Below are 7,328 nucleotides of genomic sequence, written 5' to 3'. Positions count from 1 at the left end.
AACATAGACATTAACATAGACCGTTCACACACCAAAAGCGGCAGTACTAATAAACAATACAGGGTTCACAAACACAAATCAAGTACTGAACAATAGTACTTACTACAGACAAGCAAAGTTGCACTAACTAAACTCTGCAGACTATTTCTTGCCACCGACCTACGGGATGAACCCCGCATAACTGACTAGGCCATGGACTTCGTGTGAGATGTCTACATGCACCATCACCATCTTGTCAACCTTGGAGAACCTAACAGAGTGGTCTTTCCACTCATAAACATGATGATGAAGACAGGCCGCATCAGATTTGTTGGGAAGCTTTACAAGAACCACACCCTTCGTAATCGAAGGCACAGCCAGGAAATTGTTGTGGTCAAGTACAGCCTCGAGAACACGCCTGACAACAATGCTACAGGAAAACACTAGTTCAGGACACGTGGCGACAAGGACACAGCAGCTGGATAGTTCAGCAGTAGAACTCATCATCAGGTCTTCCAGTTCACACGGCATGACTTTGAGAACTTCATCTCCACCGCGGACCTGGTTCTAATTCAAACAGAAACCATATTTTATTACTACCTCCGTTCAGAAATATAAGATGATTTTCGATATTATACTCCATATATGACTACATATACGCACAGAAATGAGTGAACAAAGACACTAGAACATGTCTTCAAAGGCATGAGAGCAGAGGGATTACATGCAATATCCATAACACAAGTTACTGAGGCAAATATACCCTCTTAAAAGGTAGCATTGATGTTCATAAAGTACTCCCTCCGTCCCAAAATTCTTGTCTTAGATTTGTCTAGATACGGATGTATCAAGTCACATTTTAGTATTAGATACATCCGTATCTAGACAAATCTAAGACAAGAAATTTGGGACAGAGGGAGTAGTTGAAAGTAATCTATAAGAAATCAGTGTCAACCTCTCGCATGTTTTGGTCAAAAGAGGAATTTAGAACACCCAGAAAGTTGTACTACCAGTACTAGTACTGCGTGTTAGATGAAAAAACACGATCAAGATCGAGAAAAAGATCGTCAACAAGAGACATTACCTGGACTTGCTTAATGAGGGATCCCGGAGAGGGGGGCTTGGACAGGGCGATGGCTTTGAGCTTGTCTGCGGTAGTCTCGGCGGGGTGCTTGCGCTTCTTCGTACCATGAGCCTCGACGGTTTTGGCCAGAGCCATAGACATCACGTCGGCCGGTGCTCCGGCGTCCATCCAAGAGAGGAAGCTGAGAGAGAAGAGTGAAAGGAGGAACGAGATGAGGGAGAAGCGAAGCGAGTGGGGGTTTTCTTCAAGAGAGGAAGCTGAGAGAGAAGAGTGAAATGATGGTTGCTTCGTCCGTCCAACTTACTGCTGGAAAGGAGGGGGTTTTGTGATTTGACGGCTCATTGGGCATTACTGCGGCGGTTCGATCGGGGTAGTCTACCGTCACTCTACTACGGAGTAATTTAGTGCATGGCTGGTGGACCCAGGTGCTGGCTGTCCCACACGTCGGCGAAAGTGAGTAATTTAGTGCATGGCTGGAGGAGGATCCGCACGGTAGAGCGTGTCCACTGTTTTTCTGAAGAAAAAAATGATTACAGCAAGCGTTTCCACTCTTACGACGGAGGAGTGCGAAACACGGCAGCCACTTGAACATACACAGTGCTCCTACTACTAGGCATGTGCAGTGGTTCATACGTCAGTACTACACAATCTTGTTGCTAGTGTAGTAAGATATGACGATAACAAATGATGTTGTGCGCATGTCAACTACTCCTATATGTAACATAGTACCGCTTTTTCGACTGTCCGGTCGAGAATGAACGGTGAGATCAATGTTAACAGAACTAGGTCCACAGCGCACGGAGAGTACGGTGCTACAGTACTCCACGAAACATGAACCATATGAAGCACGAATAGTGTTAGGCAGGGTGTATGAAGGGTGCACGGGATGGGAGCAAAAGTTCCCTTCTCGACCCACTTTTGGGTGTTTGGCAGAGTGCATGAAGGGTGCATGAGTCCACACTAGTAGGTTGACAAAAATACACGAAGAGGAAACAACTATATTGAGATGAGAATGCAACCAAACACACCCACACGCTTTGTGCTACAGTGACTGATCTGCACCGTCTGAGTTTGATCCAACGGTCATGTTGCGCCGAGACATGGACATGCCCATGCAGAGGGCGCCTAAACACCACCGAAGTCCCTCTGCTTCTCGAGGCGCACGACGTTGGTGATGCAGGGTGCAACCGCCCGCAGAGCCCGCTCCCGGTCGACGGGAGCCAGCTCGTCAAAGACGGCGTCCAATGGCACGAATGGATTCCGGTGACGGAGCCCTGAAAGGATTCGCCCGGCAACGGCGACGGCAGCCCGCAACCCCTCCTTGTCCAGCTCAGCCCCCACCATCGCGCGGAGACGGCTCAGCTCCTCGGAGATATAGGTGAAGAAGGAGACCAGGTCAGGAAGCCGCAGCTCGTTGAAGTCGACCGGGTGGTCGAACGGGTTTAGCCCGACGGCCGGCATCGTCGCGCTGGCACGACGGTAGGCATCGCGCAGCCGCAACACGTGCGTGGCAACTTGGTTCACCAAGTGGCTGAGGCGATCCTGGACCTCGTCACGATCGGCCCGCTCGCGCTCCAGCCGGCTCCCCTGACGGCCTATCGTATCTCCCGCTTTCTGCAGCAACGCCGCCGACGCCTCGAGCATCTTTGTGGTGGACGCCTGCCGCTTTTGAAGCTCCGTGAACTCCCGCACATAACGGAGGAGCATGGCACTCCTCTCCTCCTTGAGCTCACGGAGCTCCACGTCCTTGGCCCTGAGCTCCGCATCCTTGGCATGGAGCTCCTGTGTCAGGCGCCTCACCTCGGACTCCGTGATCTGCTGCGCCGCCATGGCACCAGGTAGAAGCAATGGGGAGAGGAAGCAAAGGGGGCGAAACGGCTGAAAGGCAATGCAATCTACGGGAAGGCGGAGGGAGCGGGGAATCTTTTGGTTTTCACCACGGTAAAACACCAGTCGACGACTTCTCACATCAGGGAGCAGTGGGTTTTTACAGGCGGAGTCATCGTGACTAATTGCTGCCGCGCCTGCTCCCGTCAATCAAAAAATTAAAAATCCTGCCGCGCCTGCTCCCGTCAATCAAAAAATTAAAAATCCTGCCGCACCCAAACACCAGAGCAACGCCGCGGTGGATATTTAAATTTACCTGCCGGCAAGTAGATAAAAAAGGGGTGAAAAAACAAATGTGGCGGCGGCCTAGCTAATCGGTCGAACTAGCCCAACTAGCTAGCCACCGTGCTTCACTGATGTACTCGGCGGGAAAGGTGGTCTTTCGTGATTTGACGACTCATTTACTTGCTTCGGCGCTACGACCGAGGAGGACCCAGAAAACGCGCGGTAGGGCGTCCCACGTCAGGAAGAATATATGCGTGCACCACCCGGGAGGACCCCGAAACCGCGCGGTAGGGTGTGCCACGTCTCGGCACGGAGGAAAAATGTGCGTGTAAAAATATACTGTATCAGACGTAGTACCTATGGTTCGACCTCGGGACCCAGCCAGTCGGTCGAAAACACCCCACTAGCCACACAGCTTCATCATGCAAACGTGGCACGGAGGATAGATGTGGTTAGCTCCGTCTCGACCAGCCACAACGTCTCTTGTTCTAGGCGATTCTTCTATTTTCCAAGCTTTTTTTAGTTGTAATAACACCACGGCAAGCTAGCGCCGCTCTTCGTGTGTGCCCGTGCAAAGGTTAGACGATGGAGAGAAGAGAGATTGAGATCGCAGACCTGGGACCCACCAGTAAGTGAGACAACGGTCATGCACGTGTTGACGAGGCACTCCCTCTACTCTACTCAACGCAAGTACTGTATAAAATCAAGTTATGGGACAAAGCCAACAACCGTTCGTTTTTTCAGGCTATCGACTTACGCTTTGTAGTCCAGGTTGCCAGTTCGAATCTCGTCTTTCAGATTTGTTAGTTTTAGGTCCAAATTTGATTAATGACAAGTGGGACCCCCGTGTGTTGTTCCGATATTTCAGTGTAGGATGGTTTTTTTGAACAAACACTTTGCGCGGTTAGACAAGTAACGGCACGAGTTACACGTATTTTGCAAGTTTACGAACAAAAATGACAGCGGCATAGAATATCACATCCACCCCGCAGCTTAGATACTATGGTGATACGAGTTTTTACACCGTTGGAAGTGAGATCCAATGGCTTGGGAGTAGTCTTTGTAATTATGCGCAATTTCCAAACTCTCCAAAGGTTTTTTTGCAAATAAAACATTCAGGCCTCGTGTGTGCCGCTGCATCTTCGATCCAACGGCTCCCCGGTGCTCATATTAGGTGCTCCCCGTAGCTTAATTACCCGCTACGGTGATATGAGCATCTAGGTCGTATGATCAGTGATCAGATGGCACATGCGTAGTACTTGTACTTTCTGCGCATTTCCCAAACTCTATCAGCCGTATATTGCAAAAACATTCAAACCTCCTACTGTGGGCCGTTAGATCTCAGTGAACTCGTATCACCATAGAATCTACGGTGCGGGAGCACCTCATACTCTCCCGTGCGAGAAAACATAAGGTGCTATCGCAGCTTGGATGCTACGGTGATACGAGCTTGGAGGTCGTTTGATCTGAGATCCAATGGCATCTGAGCAGTCTTTGTGCTTGTAAGCAGTGGCCGAACTCTTTTGGGGCTTTTCTGCAAAAAACCATTCGAACCACCGAGGAGGTGTTGGGTCACAAATCCAACGCCTCCGAAGAGCTTGTATCACCAAAGCATCTAAGGTGTGGTAGCACATGATATTCTTACATACAGGAGAATATGATGTCCTCCTTCATCTTAGATGCTACGGTGATACGAGCTTCGAGGTCGTTGGATATGGGATCAAAGGGCATCTAAGTAGTTTTTGTACAAATTGTGTGCAATTCTCAAACTCATCAAGGTTTCCTGCAAAAATATTAAGACACATCATGTGAGCTGCTATATCTCAGATCTACAAGCTCCAAGCAACTCGTATCGGCATATAGCATCTAAGGTATGGGGGCACATGATATTCTCCCGGGGAGGAGGGGTGGGGGGTGCACAACCAATCGGTGGTTGGGAGGGTGGGGACAAATATAATCTAAACAACCCTAAACAGAGCTCCACAATTTTATCTAAGGTCGAGGGGTTGACCCCCGACAATCATAGCTCCGCCTAAACACAACATTTGCATGTACTGTAGTACTAGACTTAATATTCATGTTTCAGTTTCATGTTCATTTTAAATATTGAACTGAGGACCATGGATGTCTTACATTTTACTCCCTTCGTTCCTAAATATTAGTCTTTTTAGAGGCTTCAAATGGACTGGCACATACGGATGTATATAGACATATTTTAGAGTCTAGATTCACTCATTTTGCTCCGTATGTAGTCACTTGTTGAACTCTCTAAAAGACTAATATTTAGGAATAGAAGGAGTATTTTTGAATTCGTGTCATACATGCATGGTTTGGAAAAATAGATGCACTATACTTATTGGATTGTTGTTGTGTTCGTGCGTGTGTGTCTCTGTGTGTGTGTGTGTGTGTGGTCATATGCTTGATACATACAAAGTTTTCTCACCTCCATATTGTTCATCTTTTAAATTTGAATTTGCATTGGAAAACTTACTAGGGATACCATGAAATGTGAAATCCACGTTGAGATCACTATATCACAAACTCACTCTAATTCAACAACTCGTCATAAATCAATTACCACGTTGAGATTAGTATTTGCAAGGAAAATACGGGTATTGTAATACACATAGATTCGTTCGGCAATTTAAAAGGTTCCTTTCGTATTCTCGAATGGTAGGACCCAACGGCGTACCAGCCAGACCTTGGCTCGTGTTGATCCTAAAAAAACCGGGCTCGTGTCCTTCGGTGGCGTGCGTGGTACGCACATTAGGCAACCCCAACCAGTCGAGCCTCAGCGTTTCAAGTCGAAATATCTGGCGGCCAGAATTCCAGCCCTAGGAAATTCCCCTCATGTCCCCGGTCCATAATGACTACCGATGAACAACGGAGGGATGCTTTAGTAACTAGACAACGTTACCTACCGTGCCGAGCACGGTTCAATTCCCTCGGTCGCCGCTCGTCAAGGTCACCCGTCAACTGCATTGCCTAGTACTACTACTACTACACCAGGATGAGCACAGAATTGAGCCCATTTGTTCGTGCCTAGTACTTGAGTTAATATATCAGGCAATGCACTGGTACGGAGGGATTATCCTTTTACTCTGCATATATAACTTGTCTGAAGTCTAACTAGGCAAAATGTTGGACCAAATCCTTTCTTAAGAAATACAACAGGACAGATGTACGGCTTGAAAATTTATTGCATGATGCAGGTTATGATATTGTTTCGAATCCTGTATCTTAAATTTCAGAAAATCCAAAAAGTGAGCATAAATTCTTGAAACTAAGCATGGTCACGTGATATGGCACAAATATTACTTCGTAAGTTTTTTCTTCAATTTGAGACAAGTTGCACAAATGAAGAGCCAAGGTATTTTGGAACAAAGACCTGTCACGTTAAGGCGAACGCTTTCACTATTGAAACCGTGGGCGTTTACGTGCCGCCACGAGTCCCCGCTTCTCATCGGCAGGTGCCGTCCGAGCAAGCGTGTGAGTCGACGGGAGGCGTGCGAGCAGACCGCTGCGCCGGCTGTCAGGGAGGCATGCGAGCAGACCGCTGTGCAGGCTCACTGGGAGGCGAGCCCTTTGACCAAGCTCCGCCGCCCACCGTCGTCCCAACTGCTCCCACTTTTAATGTCGCGGGCGCCGCAGTTTAAAATCAACCCCGCACTACCCGGTATCGCTACAATCCTCTCTCTTCCTCTCCGATTCTTCTGTCGTCTACCTCCAACTAGCCTGACCTAAATGTACGCCATGCCGCATCACGATGGTCTGCCCTTAGTGTTCCAGTTTCCTGAGGAAGACACCCAGCCGGAGTCTCAAGAACATAAGGCGCTTTGGGACGAGCTTGAACTGGCCTTGCGGGAAGACGCCGCGCCTGTCCCCGCTCCCGTTCCGGCTCCCGTCGCCCCGACTGCGCCAGGGCCCATCCCCGTGGCATTGGTGGGCTGGGAGCCGCACATTGTCGCCGAGCTTGATCCCACGGGGTTCCACGAGGTCCAAGCCGACTTTCACGCGCCCGTGCACCTGCCAGCGCATGCGCCTGCGCGTGCACTGACGCGCACGCCCGTGCCGGTGCCCGTGCACCTGCCAGCGCATGCGCGTGCACTGACGTGCGCGGCCGTGCCGGTGCCCGTGCACACGAATGTCTCCG

Source organism: Triticum aestivum, chromosome 3D (assembly GCF_018294505.1).
Source record: "Triticum aestivum cultivar Chinese Spring chromosome 3D, IWGSC CS RefSeq v2.1, whole genome shotgun sequence".
In the NCBI taxonomy this organism is placed as follows: domain Eukaryota; kingdom Viridiplantae; phylum Streptophyta; class Magnoliopsida; order Poales; family Poaceae; genus Triticum; species Triticum aestivum.
The sequence above is the reverse complement of the archived record's forward strand: the minus strand, read 5'-3'. Positions refer to the sequence as shown.